Source organism: Chamaea fasciata, unplaced genomic scaffold (assembly GCF_029207755.1).
Source record: "Chamaea fasciata isolate MVZ Bird 193981 ecotype frontalis unplaced genomic scaffold, bChaFas1.0.hap1 SCAF_6, whole genome shotgun sequence".
NCBI classification, from domain to species: domain Eukaryota; kingdom Metazoa; phylum Chordata; class Aves; order Passeriformes; family Sylviidae; genus Chamaea; species Chamaea fasciata.
In genome coordinates this window covers 53,757,080-53,782,745 of record NW_027094091.1, presented here as the reverse complement: position 1 = coordinate 53,782,745, position 25,666 = coordinate 53,757,080, and the positions used below count along the sequence as shown (strand labels likewise).

Here is a 25,666-nt window from a genome sequence, read left to right as displayed (position 1 = left end):
GAAAATCAAAATCAATTGTTTGCTCATCTTTTATATGTCTTTTTCTTACCTGATTAGTCAGATGACCTTGCTGTCTGAGTTTAAAAAACTACTACTGAAAATAGAATAAGAAAGGAAGGAAGGAGTAGAAGATAAGGAAGAAAGTGGTATTTGCAGCTAGTTGCATTTTGCACGTGTGTGTATAAAAGAGGCCTTTTAACATAGTTATGTAATGATGAAGATCTTCAGGGAGATTGTCCCCTGTTTGTTAAGAAATATATCTGGAAAGCATACTGACTGTCCTTGTCATACATCTGAGCATCCATGTTCTGACATATATTTAAAATATGTTAAAATATACAAAGCATATGAAAGTTTGACCTTAATACATTATTTCTTTAAGAAAGTTACCATGTCCATCTACCATTGCAAACCAGACTGTTGTGCAAAGATTGGGGGAGCAGGAGGGAAGCAGAAGGGATGTTGAAAAGGAAAGTCATATCAATACCGTAAATGAGAAATGTGGCAGTGCAAAGAGAACCAGTAACAGTGTTGACATTGAGTAAACATTGGAAAAAAATATTTCCCCCAAGTTAAAATAAGTTAAAAGTTTCAGAATTGTTTCCTGAAGAATTCAGTAAGAATTCATGAAAATACATGGATGTATTTTAATTGTTTTGCTATGAAATCTTGGAAAATTGAAGATACTGAATAAGTGTCTGAAAAAGATGCTTCTATACTCATCTAAAATGGTTAGATAGCTTCTGCCTTTAAAATACAAAGTAGGTAAGAGACAGCCCTTCTTGGTCTCACAGGTGTAATGAAGCAAGGCTTTTGGTTGTTCTACCTTGTAAATCAGAGCACTTCCTCATTTGCGAGTGTATAAATATCCCTTATGTTATAGCTAACTGATGCTTTCCTCCCATTCATGTTTAAATAATGCGTGTCATGAGTATCCAGTTCTGCCTTTGGGAAGCTTAATAATTTCTTTGCTCTGAAACAGAGTCCACACTTTAGTTCCCTTGCTTCCATCCCAGCTTGATTCTCATGGCATGCCCTTGCCTATATTTTTCCATCATACTGGGCCAGGTTATGCTGCCCAAACTTGACAGTGTTTTATCAAATGCACTGTCCTGCTGACTCAAAAAGATTTGATTTGTTGTGGTGGCCCTTGGGCTTTGAAGAACAATATTGTATTTCTTTTCCATACCTACCCCAGCTGTTTTTAAAAAGGAGGCAAAGAAAATTGACCTAGCAGCACTGCAGGTTCTCCACGTGTCTGCAGAGTAAAACAAAGGCACCACTTCCTCAGGAGCTGTTTTTTTCTCTCTTCACTGTTTTCCCAGCAGTCTGCTCTGTTTTTTCAATAGGTCTTTAGTGTTCAGCTTCCCCCTCCCTCCCATGAGTTTTATGCATATTATTGAAGGATTGACTTCCAAGTCCAGAACTTCATAACAGCTTAGCTGTTAGTAATACCAATTATATTCCTTTGAAAAATTATTGATGGCAACCAGAAACAGAAGTTTCATTTTGTGGCTCTTTTCAGGTAATTCCTTAATAATTTCTTTCTTTCTGAGATTGACTTAGTGACTTTTGAACTGGCAGAATGTGGTGAATTTTTTAAAAATACATAAAGCATCTAGGCAAAGTAGCACTGTGGGCCAGTCCATACTGGGTTGAGTGGAGATTCCTTTAAACCTAGTGTTAAGTGCTGTGCAGTTCAGAGTATAGATGGAAAGAGAAGGTGGATTGAAGGGAAACCTGGAGTGAGGATACACACCACTCCAAAGCCAGAAACTTAGTACTTTATTTCTATTTCTTCAGTGTATTATAAATACTTCAGGAGGAGGAAATGGCTGGAAAGATTCCTGCCCCCATAAGCAGGAGTGCTGTAGACCCAGAGGGGTCCTCAGGGTGTCTGTTCTCTGCTTTTCTGCAGGCACAGAGCACTTTACAGATGCTCTTACAGAAGCACTCACTTGAGACAGCTAATGCTGGTTTGCCTTAGGTGAAGTGGGAGTCTCTATCTAGCCAGATAATGCACGGGGTGTAGAGGCAGCAGCACAGATGGGGTTGGACTTGCTTGTGTTTCTCGAGAGCGATAACTCACTCCTGTTTCCCCACCAAATGACTCTCAGTCTGTGGTCTCCAGGCCTGGAATTGGGAAGGTGTGATCCCTGGCATGCATGGAGCTCTGGTACAGGGTGGACAATTATTGTGTTGTGTATCCATACATGGAATGTCTGCCAAGTTCTCTGTGTTCATTGACTTTCTGACTGAGCTGGCCACATTTCAGATGCCAGCAGGAAATGAGCAGGTAGGAAATGAAGTTATGTTCCTTGGTCAGTATAAGAGCTCAAGGACCTGGTTTCAGTCTCATTTTGTAGAAAGCAGCCAAATTCCTCAAAGAAGCCATCCTAGATGAGACAGGAGGCAAAATGGGAGGAAAGATGGAAGAAGGCTTCAAGTAGGAAGCAAAAACTTGACGGTACATGTTAGATACATGCCTTCTCCTCCCTCCCCTTATACTCAATAACGTAAGAAGCTGGTTACAGCCAGAAAGAACCATAATCCCAAATTCACTTTTAAAATCTGGCCCTTCAGTATTCGTAATAACACCCTAGCAAGGCTTTATAAGGAATATTGTCCACCAGTTTTTAATAAAATCCGAGACCATAAATGTGCAACCCATAGCAAAATTTTTGCTATCTGTCACTGCTACAGACAACTCAGCAGGTAGAAATGTAGCTCAATGGTTCCATCTCTGACCCTCTCTCTAGCTGGAAGAATTTTGCACATTTATACATGGGTGGACAAACTCCAGATTCCCTTAGGAAGAATGAAATGTGATAGTAGGAAAGCTTTCTTGCTCACAGCCTAAGGCACCTCAGACAGTGGCTTTTCCTATGTACTTGGGCTATGTACAACTAAACTCCTCCAGGTTGCCTGCAAGTCCTTTCTTTTCCCCCATATACTAATAATGTCCGGCAAAGCCTTTCATCCTTCTTTCTGAAGTTTCTCCTTAATTCACTTGTGCTTTTTCTGTCCTTCCTCTTGGCTGTCCTGAAGCTGAACTGTGGTAGTTACCCTTGCCAATTGCAGTGAGGCTTCCTGGAAGCTGAACAATATTTGTATGGTTTCTACTTAACTGTGTGCTTTTTAGGCATGCTCAACTGAATTAGAAACCAGTCATATTAAAAAATAAAAGTCATTCATGAAACTGGGAATTAGAGCCTTTTAAAATGTTAAATCCCTGTTCAGGAAGGGACGGAGTAAATATAATTTCACAACCAAAATCCAAAGGTCGAATTTTTTCCACCATTCTTTTAAGGCTGTTCTCCTGCTTCCTTACAGAAGAGATGATATTTCTTTTCCACAAGAGAGAGTGTTTGTCTATGGCAGCATTCAAGGCTTTTAATGATCTTAACATTAGCCAACATGATAAGTGATGGGACCTGTTATTTCTCTTGGGTTGTTTTACAGAATTTTTACTTTGTTCTTTGCACATTTACTCTTCTATTCTTTTTGGCTGAGAATATCCCTTGCAGATGTGTTAGTCACTATTTGTCTGCTCTAGAAAGCACAGGAAAATGTCAGAACTTACTTCATGAACTTGAATTATCATTGCTAGGGTGAAGTTCTTCTGTCTCCTTTTGGTCCCTGAAACAGATGAAACTTTTGGATGCTGGTGATTGGTTTCTCCAGAGATGTCAGTGCAGTGTTTAAGGGGAACAGGGCGGAGGGTCATCTAAAGGATGGTGTCTCCCTCTGAGAGGCTTTGAGATGGTGCAGTATCTGTGGTCCCACAGAAAAGTTGTATGTGGATGGCAGAGGAATCTGGTTCTGAGTTATCCACAGGTGAATCAACTGAATTTTGCAGTACTTTGCTATTCTCAAAGACTCCAGAAACTGGAATTTTTTGTGAGACTGGAAGCTTTTATTTGAAAATATGCCATGGCATGTTTTTAACTATTGCTCTCTTCCTACCTACTGATGGAAGAAACATGTGAAGGGGGAAGCGTGAAAAAGAACATGGAGGCAACTAAAACAAGCAAGCATCCCATTTCTTTTTTTATATTTAAAATCCTTTCTTTTTAAGCCTGGGCCCAAGGTCTGTGAGCTGGGTGTTGGCCGCACTGCAGCTGACATCCTGCTCCGTGCATCATCCTGCATTCTCTCTGTGTTAATCTGACACACAAGTGTTTCAAGCCAAAAGGGACCATTTTCACCACCTGCAGATCACAAATGAAAGGACTTCACTCAATAGTTCCTGCACTTATTAACTGTGTAATGGAAGGGCATTAAGACAGAAGTGAAATACAAACCATGGCTGTTTGGGATTGGAGTAGGAAAAGAGAGCAAATCCTTTGGATAGATGCTGGACTGTCGCCTGTATATGTTCCTGTAAGCCAAATATATGCATTGGAATGTGTTTCGACTGGAAAGTGTTTTTCCTAGCGCTATAAAATGACATATAAAATAGGATCGTATTGCATAAATGGAAACATTAGGAGGCTTAGAAAGTCATTTGGCAAGCAGATGTGTGGAGTTCTATTTTACAGATCTTGCCAATGTTATTAGGAAACTGACATCTAATAAAACTTAATTCCATAACATTAAAATACTCACTTATTTGCTATAGAAAAAGCTTCACTTTGTGAGAGAAAAGGGTGGAGGGAATGCTCCTGGTCACTAGGCAACGTGTTGCCACATTTGTACATTAGTGCAAATGAGACATTTACCAGGTGAGCATGGATGAAATATTGTGATTACTGGGGGAACTTTCAGCTTGAAGAAATTATCATATGCAGATAAAATACAAAAAGAATGGCAATGAGAGCATTATTCATGCAATGGGGAAGGAAAGCTGTGACACATAAAACTCTTAAAGGCTGCAAAGCTCTCTTAAGGCTTACAGCCAGGCAGCCACTCCTGCCACTACTGCAGAGAGCAATGTTAGCTCTGGTCTTGTGAGGGACAGGCTACATAACACAAGCTGGCCACACAAGGCCTGAAGATTTTGCAGGTGAAAAAAAAATAGAGAATTGACCTGCTTTAGCAGTGGGAAAGTCCTAGAGCAGGAAGTCTGGTTTGAAATCAAAGCATATTGAGCTGTAGGGTAGTAAGTACTGTGAGGGGGTTGTTCCACCATTTCACAGAATCACAGGATGGATAAGGTTGGAAGGGACTCCACCTCCCTCTCGGCAGCCTGATCCATTGCACAGCTACATGCACAGTAAAGAAAGTTCTTCCTCATGTTCAGGGGGAACTGCCTATCAGTTTCTGCCCATTACCTCTTGTCTATTGCTTGGCACCACTGAGAAGGGCCTGGAAACATCCTCTTGACACCTCCCTTCAGATGCTCACAGACCCCTAGATCCCTTCTCAGTCATCTCTTTTTGAGGCTGAACAGGCCCAGCTCTCTAAGCATTTCCTTGTAAGATAGATTCCCTTAATTAAGATAAGAGGTCCCTTAGTTGTCTTTGTCACTCTCTGCTGGACTCACCTCAGGAACTCCATGTCTCTCTTGTCTTGAGGAGCCCAGAACTGGACAGTGCTCCAGATGAGACCTCACCCATGTTGAGTAGAGGGGCAGGATCACCCTCCTCATCCTGCTGTCACTGCTCTTCCTAGTGCACCTCATGATGCCATGGGCCTGCTTGGCCACCAGGGCACTGCTGGCTCATGGATGGCTTGTTGTCCAGAAAGATTCTTCCAAGAAGATCCCTGAAAAGGCCAACGTTAGCTCTCCTGAAGTCCATGGTTGTAATCTTACTTGCTGTTCTCCTCCTCCCAACCTGATACTGAACTCCCCAGTCCCATGGTCACTGCAGCCAAGGCTGTCCCCAACCTTCACATCTTCAACAAGGCCTTCTCTGTTTGTTAGTATGAGGTCAATCAGCATCTTATTTCCTAGCATAATTTTTATTTTAAAGCCACTATTATCAAATGCTTGAATATAAATAATTTTGTATTAATTTTCTCTTAAAATGCTGTTTTAAGTTAACCAATGCTTGTCCATCCTAAAAGGCCAAGACTACACTGCTTTGTAGGTGAAAACGTCCAAATCTGAGTCTGATTTTAAAAAAAAATTAAAAATGCAATGCATGGTTTGTCAGGAATAAGCAACTCTCCAGTACAATAGGAAGGATTTATTGTAGTCATATAGATTATTTCTATAACTTCTGGATTTTGTGGCTCATTCTCAACTTTCTAAACACACTATCACGCACTTGTTATATTTTTGTATTATTTTGATGATTACATAGTGATAGCAGATTCTCAGTAGCAGTAAAATATCAATAGTATTTATACTTATATCCTGGCCCATGAAGAAAAATGTCCATGAATTTTCTTCTTTGTCTAGTTGCAAATGGTATAGTTAGTAACTTAAACAGTATCTTCTAAAATTAAATTCCTCTTGAGCGAAAACATTATTTACTGGCATTTCAATTTCATCTTGCTGTTTTCATATAGTCTTTACTCAGTTTACATTTATTTGTATTGATGCCAAAAACACTTCTTCAGAGATCCACAGTGCTTAACAGCTTTGGATGGCTGGCTGGCATAACTTTCACTTGCAAAATTAGTATTTTTCTTCTCTCCTCAAGCTACAAGTCTAATTTCAATTTCTCTGCTGTGGATCCAATGTTAACCAAATAGCACACAAGCTCAGAGGTGTATTTGTTTAACATGCAAGAATGGGAGCCACAGTTTTGAGCATTTAAAACATTTTTGCTGGAAGTATCTATGCAATATCTTGTGGCTTTCATCTCTTTGGAAGCATGTCCCCTACCTGTTTCTTTTAAGGAAGATTAAACTATCCTATTTCTGGGGAAAGTTTGTGCATGCCTGCAAATCATTCTTATACTCTGCCACATATGGAGTTACAGGATAGGGGAAAAGGGTTTTATTCTGTCCCTCTGTGTTCCACATCACTGCCTTATTTCTCTGTAGTGCTGAAAAAAACACCTTGGTCTGTACCGTGCAGTGATGTGGTGTCTCCCTATTTCCTCTGGAGGCAGAGGACACTACCAGATGTGGTGTTGTGGCCTACCCTGTCAACCTTAAGCTCAACCTTGTTGCCACGATATCTGAACTGATATGCCAGGGAAAGGAGGGTGGCACTGACTGTGGTACCTACTGGTCACATCATCTTTGTGGCTGTGCCTGTCCTCTCCTCCTGTAACTCAACTGCTTAATCTGCTAGCTGTCATCACCCCAAACTGGCAAGGAGACCATCAGCAGTGGAGAAGTCTTTGCTGCTGCCAGGTATTTGTGTGCCTCCAGCAGAAATATGTTTCTGAAGGAAGTTCAGTGAACTGTTACAGAGAATGGCTGAATAAATGGTGACAGAAACAAGAACTGATATAAAGTTATTAGCATTAAAGGAATTTGAGAGCCTGGATAGAAACCTTCTACCTTAATTTGGTGTGAGAATGTACATTTATAAAGATTTCCAGATATCATCAAGCTCTTAAGATGGGGTAAAATGTTGATAGAGCTTAGGAATAAGAGGAGAGTTTCATAGTTAATGTACTTAGCTGAAGAGGTGCTAGTTGATTGGTTTGATCTGTCGCTGCTTAATTAGCTTTATATGAAGTAGAAAATAAAATTCAAGCGGGCCTGTGAGGCAAAAATCCCAGTTCTACGAAGAGAACAGGTCAGAAATTGGGCAGGTGGGATGGAAACAGGAATGGTGCCTTAGCAGAGGGACTAGAAACATACTAGACACTGCAGGCAATGAAGCCAAGGAAGCTTCATGGATAATGAGAAAATTACTATCATTTGACAGTTCCTAACTGAGAAGCTTTAGGAGGGAGGCTGGCTGAAAGCACTGCAGAGATGCATCCCCCATAAATGGATTATTCTATATTGTCAATCATGTTGGGTTTGTGCTTTACCTGTGAAGCAGAAATGCACTGCTGTGACCAGTTTGAGGACACTTTATGAGTGTAGAACAGGTTTAAAATATTCTGGCAGTTCCTGTGTCAAAAACCATGTAAGCCATATAGAAAATTAAGCTATGCCAGGCAGTTATGAGCATTATTATTATGGTTTCAACAAAACAGAGATGGCTTACTCAAGATGCATTTTAAACACAGCATAAATCTTCCTTTCAAAACTAGGTTGCAAATACTTGATAATTCAGTATCTAATCCTGTCATTTGTTAATGTAAGACTATTTTCAAGTCTGAGCATTCAGGAAATCTTCATGGCAGAGATTGCTGGTGGAATCTTGACACTCCTATTTCTCATCTCTAGGCCCTGCAGACGATAAATCTTTCTCAGAACTCGCTGTTCTGCAGCCTTTACCCAATAAACTCTGGCCCTTGCATGAACCCTGCATTGGTGAAGAGGTCTGTTCTCTTCTTGAGTTTATTGGAGGATCAAGATTTAATTTCAGGAAACGTGTGTTTTTAATTTACTTTATTATATGGAAAGGGGCTAGGTATGTTCTGTCTGCCTTTGAAAATCCTATTCAAATGATCTCCTGCTTGGGCAGCCCTAAAAGCTCAGCATGTACAAACACGAATTCAGAACTTTTGAGAGGTTGAAAGCTGCTGCCCTGCTCTGTTAATCCTTTAATCGCTGAGCACAGAACATCTGAGCACTGTTTCCCAACCACTGATTTGAACTACAGAGCAAAACTCTTAGATCGCCCTGAGACTTATATCCACGGTACTGAAACCATCCCCATCCTAGAGGAAATATATTCTGAATTATTAGTTTCACTTCTTTTTCTACGTGACCTGAGAAGTGTTACAGTTCTACATCTTCACTGAATGTTTTCAAGATGTTCCCAGTTTCTCAGCTAAGGGTGCCAATATTAATCAATCCCTCTTAGCAGCTCCTCTCTTTTCCATCCCTTTACAGCTGTTTTGGAAGTAATTCCTCTTCTGATTTTATTGCATTGAAGTGCTTGTCTTCAGTTCATCATGCAGAAGTTGCTCTCTGTTCAGTGTACTGCATTGTCTCTAGGTAACATCATTAACTCAGACTTTGATGTTACTGTTTATATCAAATTGGGGGAGGGCAGGAATTGAAACAGAAATGTTTCCTTTCTTATTAAATTCTTTTTGATCAAATTACTTTGTCTTAAATGCAGGTAACAAGGATTGCCCATCCTACAGATTATGTGACTGTGGTCAGGAAAAGAAACCATTTTCAGCAAAATTTTTGTTTTCCTCTCATTTATAGAATCACTGAAAAATAAAAAGACCCCGGTAGCATACAGGTCCTTCTGTATCTTTACAGGAGATTTCTGCTTCCTGAATCTGAGGACAGGCTGTAGGACTGGGAACCAGATGTTAGGGGGCTCCTTTTCCTCCTCTTCTTGTTAAGCCCTTCATTTTTGCTGTACTGTGGAAAAAGAAAATCAAATGAGAGGTCTGGTATCTTCTGCTCAGACACTGAACTCTTCCTAAAAGCAAAATTTTGCTTTTTGGTGGACTAGATTGAAGGAAGGGGAGGAGTAACTCTCTCCTCCATAAATGTTCATGGTGCAAGGAAACTGTCTGTCATTCCAGTCCATGCTATATGGAATTCTTCATTTTCCCAAGACTTATATGATCCTTCCAGCTTTCTCACTTGTGTGTTCCAAATTTGGAGTCAACTTTTCATGGCACTGCCTATCTCTAGGTGGCCCAATAAAGGGACAACAGCTTACTTCTAGAACACAGATAATGGAGAGGTTGCCTCTACATCCCCAAGAATGTGCTGACACTTGTTCCTCTAGAAAACGACTCAAGAATAAATTTAGGAATTTAATTTTGTGTTTAGGAAGTCCATTACCCCTTAAAGTAGCCGTAAAATGCTGACTTTTGCAAGTGGTACAATTTTGCAGCAGGGATTTCACTCCTGAATTGCTGCCTTGGTCATGGGTGATTTCAGTACTTTCATTTTTTTGGATCACTCTTATGACTGCTTATTTAGGAAGGCTTTATGGCACCTATGACTTGGCAAGTCTGGTCATATTTGAGGAGTGCTATTCAGTAGTAGTAAGGATCAGTTACTCTATTCAGCTTTTACCACAGAGCCTTTGAGTCAAAAATCTTAATCCTAAGGACAAGTAGTTTGAGCTCCACATGTTTTTCACACTGAGCTGGCTCTTTTTGCTTCAACATATCCAGGTTTTAAATTGTGACTAGAAAGAGAGTCTTAAAGTGTTTAGACTACTCACCTTCATGTCCTGAAGTATCATATCATCTGTGTTATTTGTGAGTTATTCAGTCAGATTTTATGTATTCTGTCCATCCACTGGAAACTTGTTGTGGATATGCAATAATATACTTCAGTCTTGCCACACAAATTGTATGTTCAGTGCCTCTTATGTGTAAAGCCCTCAGTGTGGGCTTTACAACATAGTAAATTTTTCTGCATTAAAATTTTGTTCCTCTATGACAGTGCATCTCTGAAACAAGGGGGTTAAATGTTTATTTTAAATATTTTGAGACATTTTGATGAAGGTTTCTTATGGGAAACTGAGTAAAACAAAGATATTCAAAACAGATAATGTACTGTTCTATATAGCTGCAAATTGTGTTCTCACTCCTGGCTAGGTGGTAGGCAATACATATGTATTCCTGTGGGTAACAGGTTTTTCCTACTGTTGGGAGCAGCGACAGTATTGCCCAGCATGTTGCACTGGTGCTGTGAGCCCACCAAACTTTTGTTCACTTTGGCAGCTGATAAGCATCTTGTCAGTTTGGGCGCTGATTAAAGTTATTCACCACTTACAGCCATAAAGCTCTGCAAGTTATGCTGGCACTTCCTTTTGCGGGATAGCTGGCCTTCATTTCTCTAAGTGCCAGAGGCTGGGCACAAGGAGAAGTGCCATTTAGGTTGGCAAGTAATATGTGTTATTCCTGTGGGGTCTCAGAAGGGAAAGCACAAGATGCTAATGAGAATTTATCCTGTCACACACAGACTGAATTTAATAGAGATTATGGACTGCGAGGCCAGAAGGGTGCAGAACTGTGTGGAGCTGCTGTATGAGAAACAGATGTGGTTGTGGTTTTATACTCTGCATGCAATTTGGACAGCCTGCACGAGATTTGCGCACAGCTTGACCCAAAATTGAAGGGAAGCAATTGTATGGGCAGGCTCTCCCACACAGGGGAGAAGTGGTTATGTAGTCAAACACGCCTTCCCTGAAGCAGCAGCAGCAGTGTTAAAACACAGCCAACATATGCCCTCACTCCTGCTGCCCAAAAAAATTAACTCGCCTTTTGACAGGAGACTGCTAGAACAGATTTGTCCAGGCCTAGTTCACCTCTTTCAGGATGAGTCTGCAGCTGGCCCTGGAGATGCAGTCCTGCAGTGATCAGCCCGAGTTCCGGCTGCTTGTCCTCCCATGGCCCAAAACTGTAATGAAACTGCACCGGTTGGAAAAGGGATCAATGCAGCATTAATTAAGGCCACCAGTCTGTGGCAGAAGACAGTCTGTCACTGGGTTTCATGGGAATTCTTTGGCCATAAAAAGTATCTGCTCTTCCTGTTTCCTTTCCCAACTGTAAGCCTTATGGCACTGTTTTTCTGATCACAGTGTTTGTTTGAAAGGATGTACAAATGAACAGGAGCCTTGTTGCATCTTCTCACTAATTCCATTTTTTAAAAAAGGAAAAGAACCCCATATTCCCACCTCAACAAATTTTAAAAAGGTACATAATTTCTTGTTTTCCTTTTTTTTTTTTTTTTTTTTTTGGTAGTACTTGTGGTAAACATAGAAATTCTTCTTTCCTCCAGTCTCTCCAGTAGGAAGCTATTTCTTGAGTAAGAGGATTGTCTTGGGAATACGGTGTAGAACCAGATTTAAGATTATTGTTAAAAGGAGTTGCTACTATGTTAACATAAAATATTCTTTATGTTGGGCTTAGTAAATAAAATTCATGGTAAATTGTAATAAGAATTACATTGAATCGATGAGTTATAGTCACAGAGCTGTCATTCACTACTCTGAAGACAGGATGACCCTAAAAGCTCCTACTGTGCCATGCACAAAAGCATTTTGAGTGAGAAGCTAATGTGTGGACTTGGGTAGTTGTTGACTATTTTGCTCAGGACTATCATTGCTACGCTGGCTAACTTGTAGATTTGGGGGGAAGCTGGGGTTTTGTTGTTTAATACACTATAAATAACATCAAGTGAGATTAAATGGTGAGCTCTCTTTTACTCTGCATACCACCTGGAAAATGAGATCTATTAATACTATCACAAGATACCATCTCTCTCCTAAGCAGCAGTCAGATGGAACAGCTGTGTTATTTCTGCCTCCGGTTGGACCTCATTTCAATAAGCTGAGATTGGCTGCATTTTCCAAGACTCTGCTATCTGGCTCATTTGTAACAGCCATTCTTCAGAGCTCTTGCATCTGTCAAACCTCATACAAATCCTCCCCTAGAGGAAGCAGATGTTAGAAAGTTATAATTTAGATGTTTGTTTTGCCTCTTAGAAGAATTCTGGACAGCAATCACTGTGGTCTCTTAAACATCATTAGCAAATGCAAATTGTTGATGAACCTGTATTAGTTAGCAAGTGATTTCTGTAGCAACTTTTCACCTCAAGAATTAGAGCAAGGGGAATAAAAAAGGTAATGTACTATTACAAACATCTAGAACTGGCTAAGCTATAGATTCATGCACAGAATTGAAGGATGGTGCAACGTTGTAATGCTATAAATGTGATGCTGGAGTCATTAGTAGTGTAGACTAAATGGAGAAATCCAGAAGGCTCTGTTGCCACTGTTAGATGTGTGAGCACTTTGCAGAGAAGACTTTCCCTTCATTTTTCAAGTTGGCTTTTTGGCTGTCTGGTGCTTATTTTAGTGGTTGTCATTTTCTGGGGGAGTTAGAGCAGATAAGAGCATCTGCCTGGAAGTCTGGGAGACTTGTTATTCCAGTGGTCTGCAAAGCTCCAGGAGGAGATATGGGCATTTCATGTTGGGGTTCGGACTGGGGAGCCCAGGCTCCAGTTGTGTGTGTGTGTGCTCTCAGAGCTTGTTCTGTATGTGAACTGTGTCATGTTGGTTTGCTTTTAAAGGTCACGTGAAAAAAAAATAGCAGGGAGCAGGGAGTGTCTGTTAATCTTGACCTGGCTGTGCCCTTGGGGATGAAGCAGAAGAAGAAAGAGGTATTTGTTTCACGGAGCTGAAGTTCAGCACTGCAGCAAACAGGATGGATTCTCTGCTGGGGCAGGTTAAGAGGGGTGAGGCTTTTTTCATGCAGTAGTCAGGTTTCCTCAAAAATCAAACTCTTAACAAGAAACATGAAATGCATGAGAGGTTGCACCTAATTTGTCCTCTGGCAAATGTAACACCTTGTTATGTACTTTTGTAAATATCTAGAAGATGTTAAAAAACCCAAAATGTGTTGAAGTAGCACATTCTGCTCTGTCTGCAGTGAAGTACTTGCATCATGGATTCATTAAAAAGCAGATGCTGCACACACAACCTGATTATTACACTACCTCTGCACTTCAGGCCTTGGAGTGCTGAGGTAGGGTCATGGGGCAGATTTTAATGAATTTTTAAAGAAGCGGTCATTTTACTCATGTCTCCTAAAATGCCATGCTGTTGTTGAATCTGATCTTCACTACTGTTGCTTTTCAAATTTTAGTAAATAGAAAGCCTTTTTCCAAGAACACAACCTGTACTTTTTCTTAAAATAATGATAAAATGTTCTGTTTACATGCTGAATTATCATCAACATTTTTCAAAAATAATTATGATCTGTGGCATGCTTCATTCTTAATTAACAAAAAAAGGAGTTGCTGCTATTAACTGCCAACACATTTTGATGTGGGGAAAATTGATCATCCATGCTACAGGAGATGAACAGGTTAGATTTTTAGCAGAGATAAGCTGTCAGAACTGCAGCTGTTTCTCTTGTCCCTGTTTTAGACTTAATACAAAAATAATTTTAAAATAATCTTTTATCAAGAGATGTTTCTCTGATGGATGAGAAATGCAGCTAAAAGTGAGTTGGGTAGAATCTACCCTGTTTTGCTCTGTTGCATAAGACTGAGCAAGCTACTTTAACCTCTCTCAGTCTGGGATCTCCCCCCAGCACCTAATCCTCTCATCTAATTAGGCAGAGCTCTTTTGGGCAGAGTTTGTGGTGCATCTTTCAGGGTGCTCCATCACACTGCAATTATCCAGTCACCAGTAGTCCCTCAGGTTTGGATTGATCATGGTGATTCTAGAACTGGGGAGTTGTCTCTCCGGGGAGATGAATGAAGCTGAAGGAGGGATAATTAGGAAGAGAAGAAAGTAAATAATCTGTCACCTGAATGAGGTCAGCTACAATTTTGGGGGATATAGGACTTAATGAGGCACTAAATCCCGCCATTAACTGGTTATCAGAAACTGCAACTGAAATTGTTTTGCAAGTGCAGAGGCTGTTCTGGTTAGTCACAAACTTGGTCTCCCACACAAATATCCATCGTGGAGCACCCATTCCTGTCCTACTGTAGCTGTCTGAAGCTTTTCCCGTTGCTGCCTTGCAGAGCTACTGTGATTAGGGCTGTGCAAAACTCTAACCCCACCCAAATTGTTTGTCTGTGCTGGTTCTGAAGATTAATTGTCCCATCTGCTAAATCTGTGCACCTAAAATTGACTTATTTTACTTTGTTCTCACTTCAGTTCCAGTTACAGATGATGTTATGACTTTCCTGAGGTATTAAAAAACTCTTCTACTTCAGGTTATTTGCTTCCTATATTGGCACTCAGACATCATGATCAATTCACTTTACATACTATCTGGTATTTTACCAGTTTGTTATTCCTGAAATGTGCTTGATGAAGAGAACTGCCAATATAGGGTGTCTGTTTGCAGAATGGATTGACAAAACTTTTAATGGTTCCTGGAGTCTGTCTACATTTGCTTGATGGCAGAATTTATTTTGTTATCTTTCAAATATCTCTTGTAGGTGCATATTGCACTCTGCAGCATCCCAGAACTTTAGAGTCACGTGGGATTGAATTCTAGGAGTTCACCTTATTTTTAAATTTATCTTCTAAGCAGAGAAAATTAAATCATAGCATTTTGTCTTAAACTGTTTATCTTAATGCTTTTTTTTTTTCTTCTTCCCACTGGAAGGGAGAATATTCTCCTGCATTATTAAAGATATCTGGGTCCCAAAAAACTCCTTGTATCATACAGCAGGGCTGGATATACCTTTGTTCTGTAGACTGTCAGCTGGGAGGTATAACATCTTTTGTGGCTGGTGAGATGGAAGGCAGGCAGGAGAAGGTGATCAAAAGTGTGAATGAATTAACAATTCCCAAAGGAATTAAGTTAAGAAAGGCTTAAAGCTGTAGAGGTGCAAAGATGCAGAAAGGATAAGTGTGATTAAATACAGCTCTGGCACTCCTCTGAGATAAATCGGATCTTTTCTGAGGCAAAGGTTTTGCACAGCCTCAAAGGGTCCAATCAGATAATGCAAAAGCCACAAGCAAGTAACTTGAGGAAGACATTTCACCTTAAACAAGGGTTAAAAGGACGAATATGAGTAAGGCTTGGCCTCTGGTGTAGCTGCCAGGTGGGTGTCTGTAAGCAGTGAGCACTTAGCAGGATAAAGGCAGCATTCCTAGCAGTATGGCTCCATTAACAAAGAAAAACATGTATGACTGTAATGCTGAGGTGAGTGTTTGCAAAATCTTACTTTGTCAGGTGCTTGCAACATTTTGTAATGCGTTTGCATGCTCTGTTGTTTGTGCTGAGAAGCAGCACTGCAGCCCTGTATAACCTTGGTGTGAGTGATGGTGAGAAACCATCCCTGAGCCACCATAAGTACTTGTGGTTTCTTTCTGAGGGACTTGGTGTGTTTTTCTGGAGCATCTGCCATAGACCCACTAAGCTCCTTGGCACCTCAGTGTGCCAGTTCTGCCTTGCTCTCTAAGCTCACATGGGCACATCCAAATTTGCTTTGAACTCACTGTTTGGGAAGAGACAGCGTATCATGTTGGAAATTTCTGCTTGCCTTCCAGTGTGGATACAAAATCCACACCAACCCTGTGCATAAGGGGACTCTGACATCTGTATTTAGACCCTGTTGGCAATGTTTTTGTGTTCCTACATCTGCACAACAGCTTGTTTGGCTTCACAGACTCCCCTGATATTCTTTATCCGAGATGGGATTAAATCTGCTCTGGAAAACTCATTTATAATGCCTGGGTAGCTATCCTGTGCTGAACTCTGGGATGGTTATAAATTCCCAAGTGCTTGTATTAGCCACTTGAGGACAGAGACACATGTCCTGAGGACACGTGGGCCTGCAGTGTGGCTAACACATGCTAGGATCATGGCTGAGAGTTTTGTATCAAGGGCTTAGTGCAAATATGTGTTAACTCCCTCAGTCATCCTTCTGTATGCATTGCCCAAAAGATTGCATCAGAAGCCTTAAGAAAACTTGACTGTGTAAAATGGGAGGTTTTTAGCTAGAAACAAAAGGAAATAGTCTGTCCCTAACATTAAGATTGTTTTGATTATTTAAGCATGTTGTGTTTAGGAAGCAATTTTCAGCTTCATTTAACATGCCAGTCAAAGAGGAAATTGTGGGTGATAAGTGCTGATACTGTCAAGCTCAACTGTCTGACTGAATTGGAGTCCAGGTGTCTATTTCATGACTTAGCAAGGTGCATGTTCCAGGTAAGCTATAGGTTTGTTGTTTATATGTCTTAAGCAATAGGAACATCAGCTCTCCCTCCCTGTGAAATGGTTTGCAGAAAAAAAATTTCTTTATTTAGTGATAAACTGTTTGCATCACAAGCTCTCTAAAAGTCTAGTTCCCCTAGCATGTCTTTGAGGAAAAGAATACTTTTTTTTCCCCCTTTTGCAAAATGCCTCTGTCTGGCTGCGCCAGTGTGAAATCTGCAGAGTGCTGTAAGTAAGGTTCAGCAAGAAACTATCCAGTCACCTCCCAGGGGAGGAGCACTCTGCAGCAGAAGTGCAGCTAGGAATGTGCAATTGAACCAACTGCGTTATTAGTGCAGTTTTCTTGTGGAACAGCAGCAGTTTTCCACCGAGAGTCAGAGCCATTGCATGGTGTGTTGTTTGTTTATTTGTTCTTCCCAGTAAGCTCCTTTAAAAACCTCAATATCATTAGATGGTGATTACAGTAAAAAGCAGCAGCAAGTGGGATCTGGATAATGAATGTGCTCCTTCTGTGCCTCTCAGTGCTGTTGGTTACTGCACTGCTGGTGACACACTGTGCAGTACAGAAAGCCTCCCCTGCACTGGAAACCTCATGTAGCATTTCTTATTTGTTCTGATTATTGCTGTTAAGATGTACTTAAGTGTAGCAGCTGGCAGCTCTAATCAATATCAAGGCCCTGTTATGCTATTGATTGTGCAGTGTGTTGTAAGGGACAGGTCCTCAGCCAGCAAGCTCACAGGGTAGCAGAGCTGGAGCAGTGACTTCACCACCTTGATGCAACAGGCAACTGGCAAAGCCAGGACTAGTGTACAGGTGTCTTGGAAAGCAGAAAGCTTCTGGCTTCTTATTCTGTCTTCTGCTTTTGAAGAATGTGGTCTGTTGCAGATCACCCAGTGAAACAAATAGGCCTAGGTAGGGAAATGAGCAAACTTGTGAGTCTTCATCCAGGAATAAGTCCAGTGCAAACTGGAGGTTGAAAACTGTTTTTGCAGGAAAACTCAGCCAAATCGTTGCAAATGCAAGCAAATGAATGAAAATCATGACATGTTTTCTGGCATTTGTAAGTCTGTGAAAGTACTCAGTATGCCAAGTTAATAAAATTTGTTAGGACTTTGCTCAGCTCTAAGCAAAAACAAAAAAATCATTTTGTTCATTCAAAGTTCAATTTGTTACTTGACATTTTTCAAATAATACAGCTGCTACCTCAAAGTAGAGATCTAATAAGTACGAACCCGATTTTTATATATATTCTGATACTCAGGTCTTCACTTGATGATTTGAATAAATAAATGACCATGTCATTGAATTTAGGTGGAATTTCTGGTTTTCCTGAAGAGACATCAATGCCTTGGGGCCATTGGTGAGGGAATCAGGGGCACAGTTTGTTTTTTCCTCTGTTCTTCCAGGTGCAGGTGGTGACATTGAAAGAAGCAGATGGTTTCAGATCCCTGGACAGTTAGTATATTAATACATGGCTTCATGCCAAATATTTTGTTTTCTTTGATAAAGGGATGGCCTACATGACACCAGGCTTGCTGAGTTCAGGCAGATTTCACCTCTGTCAAAGGGGAAAGGCAGTCTTTAGTCAAAGGATAGTGGGGCTTATTGATAGGACTTTAAACTAGATGCCACAGGGGAGAGGGATATTCAGGTTTAACAGTGGTAAGGTATGGGACTGCATGCCCTGCCACTCAGCTCAAATCTGATGCTTGCTCTGAATTACATAACTGTTGTGTCTATGTTGAGATGCAAATCAAGTCTTGCACTGATGCATAAGCAATGCAGCGGCTTAAGTTTATCAGTGTAATATTCAGGGGTTTTTTGTTGTGAGGAAGAAACAATGAGGAAGGAACCTTCTTTTTTGGATTTTTGCCTAAATTTGAAATGAGCACTTGAATTTCCTGATTTTATAGGATATATTCAGGGGTGCATTGCTAATGATGTTGTTCTTTTCATCTCATGGGTGGCTAGAGGGGTCAGATCAAGGAAATTGCAAATGTACCGTTACTTTAATGAGGAGTGTAGTGTACACCTCTGTGTCTGGTGCCAGTCCAGGGGAATTTCTACACCTGTACCTCTTCAATGCCCATGTGCTGCCAGGCAGTGAATTAGAGTTTTCTGATGAGGCACTCAGTAAATTAATAACTAGCTCAGGTCCCCCCAAAGGGAAAGGATTTCTCATTTTTTGGACACAAGAAAGGCAGTGGGACTGTCTGTGAGGCTGGATAATAAATTATTAATTGTATTAATTGCATTATTATTACATACTTGCCTGAGACCCATCCTCACTATCTTGTACTGGTATTGGCAGGGTTTTTTTAAGCAAGCAGACCTACTTAGGTCCATGTGACTTCTCCTGAGAGAAAGACTTTGCAAAATCTGATGTCAGCACTTTAATAAATGAAGTCCCACAAACAAAAATACGTTTCCTGTTTACAGGTACTGAGCCTATGTACCAGATCCAAGTCAGTGGGGAAATATGCCTGTCATTGAGCAAACGTTCTAGTCAGCAAAGCACAAGGATTAATGATAGAAAATGCTAGATGAATGAGTATTATAAAAGCTGCCAAAGCTCAGACTCCCATATCAGTTACATTTTACCTTACACATCCCCTTGGTGTAGCAGTAAATTATTAATGCTGAAAACTGTTATTTCATTCATGAATAATTGAATATGGCACTGGATGGGTGATGGGGAGATAGTATACAGTGTAGAAACAAAGGTAGTGACTCCTGCTGATCCAAGATGCTCTACATGCTAAGCAAGAGAAACCCTGGATCATCTGTTGTGCACCTAGTAGACAAGAATAGAGCCCTTCAGAGTGCATCTGGCCTGTTCTGCTGAGTGATACCAGAAGCAGTATCTGTAGTGAAAGTTTCAAGGAATTTAAGGTATGAAACTTCACAGGGAGGGTGTGTTTGTCTCGGCTCAGTATTGCATAGCACTTTCTCTGCAAAGGGTCAAAAGGGGAAACTCTCTTTGCACCATCAAACATGGGAGGAGCCAGAGGGAAGAGCTGCCTGAGCTCTGTGACAGACCCAACCCCATGTTGTCAGGAGGGGAATTTGGAGTACCCTGGAGCTTTGCTTGAGTGCTGTAAACTGCTTTCTGGAGAATTTTTGCTGTCCGGAGATCTCAAACATGTAGATGCTCCCAGACTGCTCCTCAAAATTCTGCCTCATTCATGCTTTTGCCAGCATGCTCTCCTGGCATGGCTCAGGGAACAGCATCACTCTCCCTTCAGACACTGCTAGACATTGATGAGGTCCCCTCTCAGCCATCTCAAGGCTGAACAGTCCCTAGCCTCTCAGCCTTTCCTCATAAGAGATGTTTCAGTTTCTTAATCATCTTTGTCACATGCCTCTGGACTTGCTCCAGGAGCTCCATGCCTCTTGTCCTGAGGATCCCAGAACTGGACACAGCACTCCAGGTGAGGCCTCACCAAGGCTGTGTAGAGGGGCAGGATCACCTCCCTTGACCTGACCTCTTCTTAATGCACCCCAGGATACCATGGGGCTGTTTGGCCACCAGGGCACAGCTGCCTCATGGACGGCTTGTTGTCCACCAGGAGCCCCAGGCCCTTCTCTGCAAAGTTGTTTTCCAGCAGCTCATCACCCAGCTTGTACTGGTGCCTGGGGTTGTCCTTCCCGAGGTGCATCATTCTGCATTTGACTTAGCTGAATTTCAGATGGTTCATCTCCAACGTATGGAGGTCCCTCAGGAGGGCTGCACATCCCTCTGGGGTATCAGCCACTCCTCCCAGCTTTGTGTCATCTGTGAACTTGCCAAGGAGACTTCTGCCCCTTCATCCAAGGCATTGATGAACAGCTTAAACAATTTTGAGGCCAGCATTCACCCCTGGGGGACACCGCTAGTGACAGGCCTCCAACTAGACCCTGTGGCACTGATTGCAAGCCTCTGGGATCTGCTGCTCAGCCAGCTCTCAATCCATCTCACTGTCCACTCATCCATTCCATGCTTCTCGAGTTTCCCTGTGGATGTCAGAGAAAAGTCTTGTGTGTGTGTTAAAAGCCTTGCTGGTGTTGAGACAGGCAACATCCACCACTCTCCCCTCATTCACCCAGGCGGTTGTTTCATCATAGCAGGTAATCATGTTCGTCAAGCATGATTTTCCTTTTATAAATTCGTTTGCTGCTCCTAATCATCTTCTTGCCATCTATGTGGACAGAGATAGCCTCCAATATGATGTGCTCCATCAGCTTTCCAGGGAGGAACAGTTTACTGCAGCCCATCAGAACTCCAACTATAGTATCTATGTTATATTTAATAGTATTTCCTGTAGAACATTGGAAAGTATGTGATCTCTGATGATGCAAACCTGTGCTTGAAGTGCACTTGTTTGGAGCACATGCACATCTTGGCACAAGAGCACCACTGAGTGAGCTGCAGGGCTGTCTCTAGGTCGACCTTCCAGGCCAGTCACCATGCTGGGGTGTTGTTTTCAGTTTTTAGGCTTCTCTATCTTTTTAGATGTATCATGAAACACAGGGTGAATTACCAAGTTTCTGGGGTGATTTCTCTTTGTAGAAGTTTCACAGCTTAGTTATTCGTTCCTAGCAGGGATGGAAATGTCAAAGTGTTGGTGATGAAAGAAGGTTTCTCACTGTGGTATGCCAATTAATTGGTTCAGGGATGATCTGAGACCAAGGGCTTTTCAAGTATGGAAAGAAAATGAGGAAAAGATAGGATTTACTACCGTTTATTTTTTGTTTCTTCTGAAGTGTCTGATGGCTGTGCAGAATCTGCATTCAAAAATCAGGAGCCTGATTTTCCTGTGCTGTTTATTTTAGTGTGATTACAGGGGAAATAGGGAGCCCACCTCACCTTATCTTTACATAATATGAGACCTTATCATGCATGTGTGCAAATAGAGAGGGGAATGCTGGGAAAAAACTGGTTCCTGGAGTGAGGGAAAAGGAGCCAAAATGCGGTTTATCAGTGTCTGCCTTCATCCTGCTATTCTCTGAATGCTTCTACCCCCTTGCTGTTGTTGTTTCTTTACTTGTGCTTTGCAATATTGAGTAGGTATTTTGAGTAATGTCTAAATCCATTTTCTGTTGTCTTCAACACAGAGAGAATTTCTCCCCTAATTTTGCTGTCAAGGCTGCAACCCCTTGACTCTAGCATTGAAGAATATTATGTTGATGCTCTTAGCTTTGTTTGGCAGCATTTATACCTGGCTCAAGTTAGACCATGCTGACAGTTTTTTCCTGACTTTGGGGGCATCACTTATCCTAATGAAGGGGATGCATTTTGCCTAACTGGCACCGTTCATGGTACATGATTCCATTGGCTGTGAGTGACTCTAAGGCACAGAGATAGGCTCATAAACAAGATATGGATGAAAAGACTAGCTGATGCCTTTTTTTAATTTGCAGAGATATGGTAGAGCTAAGTAAATTAAATGATTCATTTATGTTAATTTCACATGCACACCAAATAGTGCATGCCACTTTTGTACTTGATTGTAATATCTCTAATTTATGGAGATTATAATGTAAAATCAGCAATATTGCAAATTGAGTAATTGGTGGAAACTCCATGGCTCTTGAAGAGAAAGGAATCTGCCTCATAGTAAGGCTATCTTTAGAAATGAAAGAGGGGGGGAAAGGAAGGGTGGGCACATTCATGGCATAGTAAAAGATCTATTTGAGTCAGGCAAACAATCTATAAACAATTCACTTGGAAGAGAGCAGGGTAAAATAAACCATCTGATTTTATAGGAAAATCCAATCTGAAAAAAGTTTTGACATAGCTGAATGTAATTTAGGTCACACAAAGATGTGTCCATCAATTTTTTTTTTTTTTTTTTTTTTTTTTTTTTTTTTTTTTTTTTGTGGTGGTGGTTCTTGCCTTGTACTTGTATGTTAGGAAGTGAGAGTCCGTACTTGCTTGGTGAGAGTCTCTTTGTTTCCATGCAGCTGCTGCAACGTCCATGCAGTTGCTGCAATGTTTAAAAATGTATCTAATCAAAATAGCCTGCTTACCTGAACCTGATCTCCTCCTGCAGGACAATTAAAAACCTCTTTGAGGCAAAGAGCTGCAGCTGAAGGAGGTTGTGAGCATGGTAGGCGTCAGGAATGACGTTTCTTGCTAACAGGGCTTATGGACAGCAAAAACATCCAGATTTTATCTTTGGAATTGCTTATCTTACTGATAAAGGTTAGTTAAGTTTACTATCAGCATTTTTATGAAAGATTTGATTGGAATGGTAATTTGTGCTTGTTAATTTAGAAATCACATTGAAGCATCTTGTGACCTAGATATCAGGATAATTTGCATGCAGAGGCCTCTGCGCCCAGTAGTGTTGTAAACGGAATTATTTTAGATGCATCAATAATAAAAATGTAGTTATTTCTTTTTGATGTCTTTCCCGCTTCTCGTGTTTTCTCCTCTTCTGGAAATATAAGTATTACTGATACAGAAAAAATCTGAAAATTACCAGCACAATTCTGTGACAATTGTATTGCTTGACTGTTGCCAGCATAGTTAGACCTCATGTAAAAACTGCATGGAGTTGTGTTTATTAATAAAAATAGCACCATATTTTGAGGGCAGGAATCCCCTATCCCAAACTTTTCCTTTCTTTTTTTATCATTTGTATGCTAGGTCAAACAATACTCGGAATACCTATTTGAGTCATTGGCAAACATTTAGTTCAGAGGCACAGAAAATTCTGTCTCCAAAAAATGAAGGTTCTTGTAACGGGAGTATTACAAATTGGTTTTTCTGTCTGTAAAATGTTCAGATGTGTCAGCTTCTTCATAAAGATAAGGGCTTGTGAAGAGGAACTGATGTTACTTAGCATTCAAATGCTGCTCTGAGCTGCTCGCATGCATCTCAATGGGTTGCTTGAGTAAATTTCAGCAAAGCACTTAGAAAGGATTCCCACCTGCATCATGCTCTGAGCTAAAGAGCAGCAAGTGGTTGATGGATGCAGTGTTGTGTAGCCCAGGCCTCTGATAGATGGATTCTGGACACAGTCTAGTGGCAGAAAGGTTCCATGGGAAAGCAAAAACTGAGGTGATGGTGTCTGGGTTGGCTACAGACCAATACTGGACTTTATGTATCAGTGTGGCCAACTCACCATTACAGAGGAAATTGTCATAGATGCTGTATTTTTCCCGTTGCAAAAAATGCATTCCTTGTGGGAAGGCCTGAGGAATGGCATTGGGTCATTCTGCTGATGCTGCATTTTAAAAGGTGGATGAGGAGGTTTGGGGACTCAAAAGGCTAAGCCCATCCTCTCAAGAAGCAGACATCTTTTTCACAGCTGCTGGTTTGCTTTGTTTTCCTCCTGACATGGGAGAAGACGTTGAGCTGATTTCCATTTGAGCTAGGCGGTGAAGAGCAGAGTGGGTGTTATAGTGAGTCACTGAAGTTGTTTGTCCAAGTAGACATTGGATTCTTTGGTGTTAAAATAAGCCAATCTCCTCCTGGCAGTCAGGGTTTACACTGTGCAACTCTGGGAAGATTGGGAAAGGTGATTTTATCTGGTGTGGGACTCCACATGCAGCTGCCTTAAATGGAGAGGCTCTCTCTGGATGTGTGGACTTGCAGCTATAAAAGTTCTTCTGGGCTTTGAAAGGAAACTTTTGAATGGAGAAAAAAGTTTTGACATGCTTTATATGAATCCTTAGTTCCATATGATACCCATGCCATCATATCTTCCATCCTTTCACCTCTTCCCTATTAAAAAGTCGTTCTTTCATATCCTGAAATAGACCCAAGAGTGTTTGCAAAAGGAGAACCACCATCTGGTAGGTGGGATTCAGAGAAAGTCTCTCTTATTAATTTTTCTGGAGTGGAAGTAAAAGTGCCCAAGGGTTTGATCCAGCTGTTCTGTTACCTTTTGATGATGCCCTGAAGTCTTGTCTGAGCTCTTCTTGCTGTCTGCAGCACCTGGTTATAAGTATTAAGCAGGCAAATCTGCCACCAATTCTTTTATTTCATTTCAGAAATCAGTAAAGTAGTGCTGGAATACATTTGGGATGTTTGGAAAACAATCCCCCCCTTAGGACGATTCTCATCCTGGGAATGTCTGTAAACCCTGACTCCTGATTTCCAGCAGGGTGTCTATGACTGGTATCTACCTGATCCAGGACCAAGGCCACAGCAAGATGATAATCAGATCTTATCTAATGTAAAGCACTTTGCTGATTAATGCCGTGTAGGTAGCTTAGGTCTCAAGGCAGGGCTTTCACAGCCTTGTGGCAGTCACTGCATGTCTGCTGAATCCTGGAAGACGCAAGATCACTTCTGCCACAATCTATTTACATTTTACTGATAAGGCCCAAAGTAGATCTTGTTCTCTGACTGCACAAGTCTCCAACTTTTTCCTTTGTCCTTTTATTGAGAACTAAATAAAGCTGAATGGAACTGCTGATTCATAAAAAGAACAGTTGCTTTTTGGAAAATGTTAATATCTTGTGATAAAGCAGTCATTGCCATTTTATGATACCTGACAGAAATTACCCAGTTTCTTTGCACACAATTAAATGGAATTATCAGCCCATTAGGTTAGATACATTTCACAGTAGGAAAATAAAACCTAATGTTTACTTATCGATGCTTAAATAAATTGTAATTATCATTCCATGACAGTCTTGTACTACTGTAATTAAGCTTTAAAAGAAAGGGTAATTGGAATTAAGAGGGCTTATCTACATTTCATTTAGAAGTTATTGTTGAAGTCAGCTGTGGTAATGTGCAATAACTTTCAGAAAACAGCACTCACCTGCTTCTGCCATGGCTTCCACACAATGATGCTGGTGCTGTAGAGAAGGAATTTGTGTGCAACTCGTTGAGAGCCACAAGGAGCCAGCTGCATGTTTAGGGAAACTTCTTTACACTGAGCACTGTCCGTTTGTTTTTTTCCTTTTCTTGGGATTGAGTGCCTTTTGAGACTGAATGTCTTTTGAGACTGAGCTGAGCTTCTTTGTTTTTTTCCTGCTCTTTGATTTCTGTTTCTCACAAGAATAAGTTTTTTAGTTTTCAGGGTTTTTTCTA

The 25,666-nt window shown here is 41.0% G+C and overlaps 1 long non-coding RNA gene across 1 annotated transcript in view; it reads left to right on the top strand.

Annotated features, from left to right (window-relative positions):
* LOC136291387 (uncharacterized) overlaps nt 1-25,666 on the top strand; it is a 278,854-nt gene that overhangs the window by 84,862 nt on the left and 168,326 nt on the right. The window lies entirely within an intron of this gene.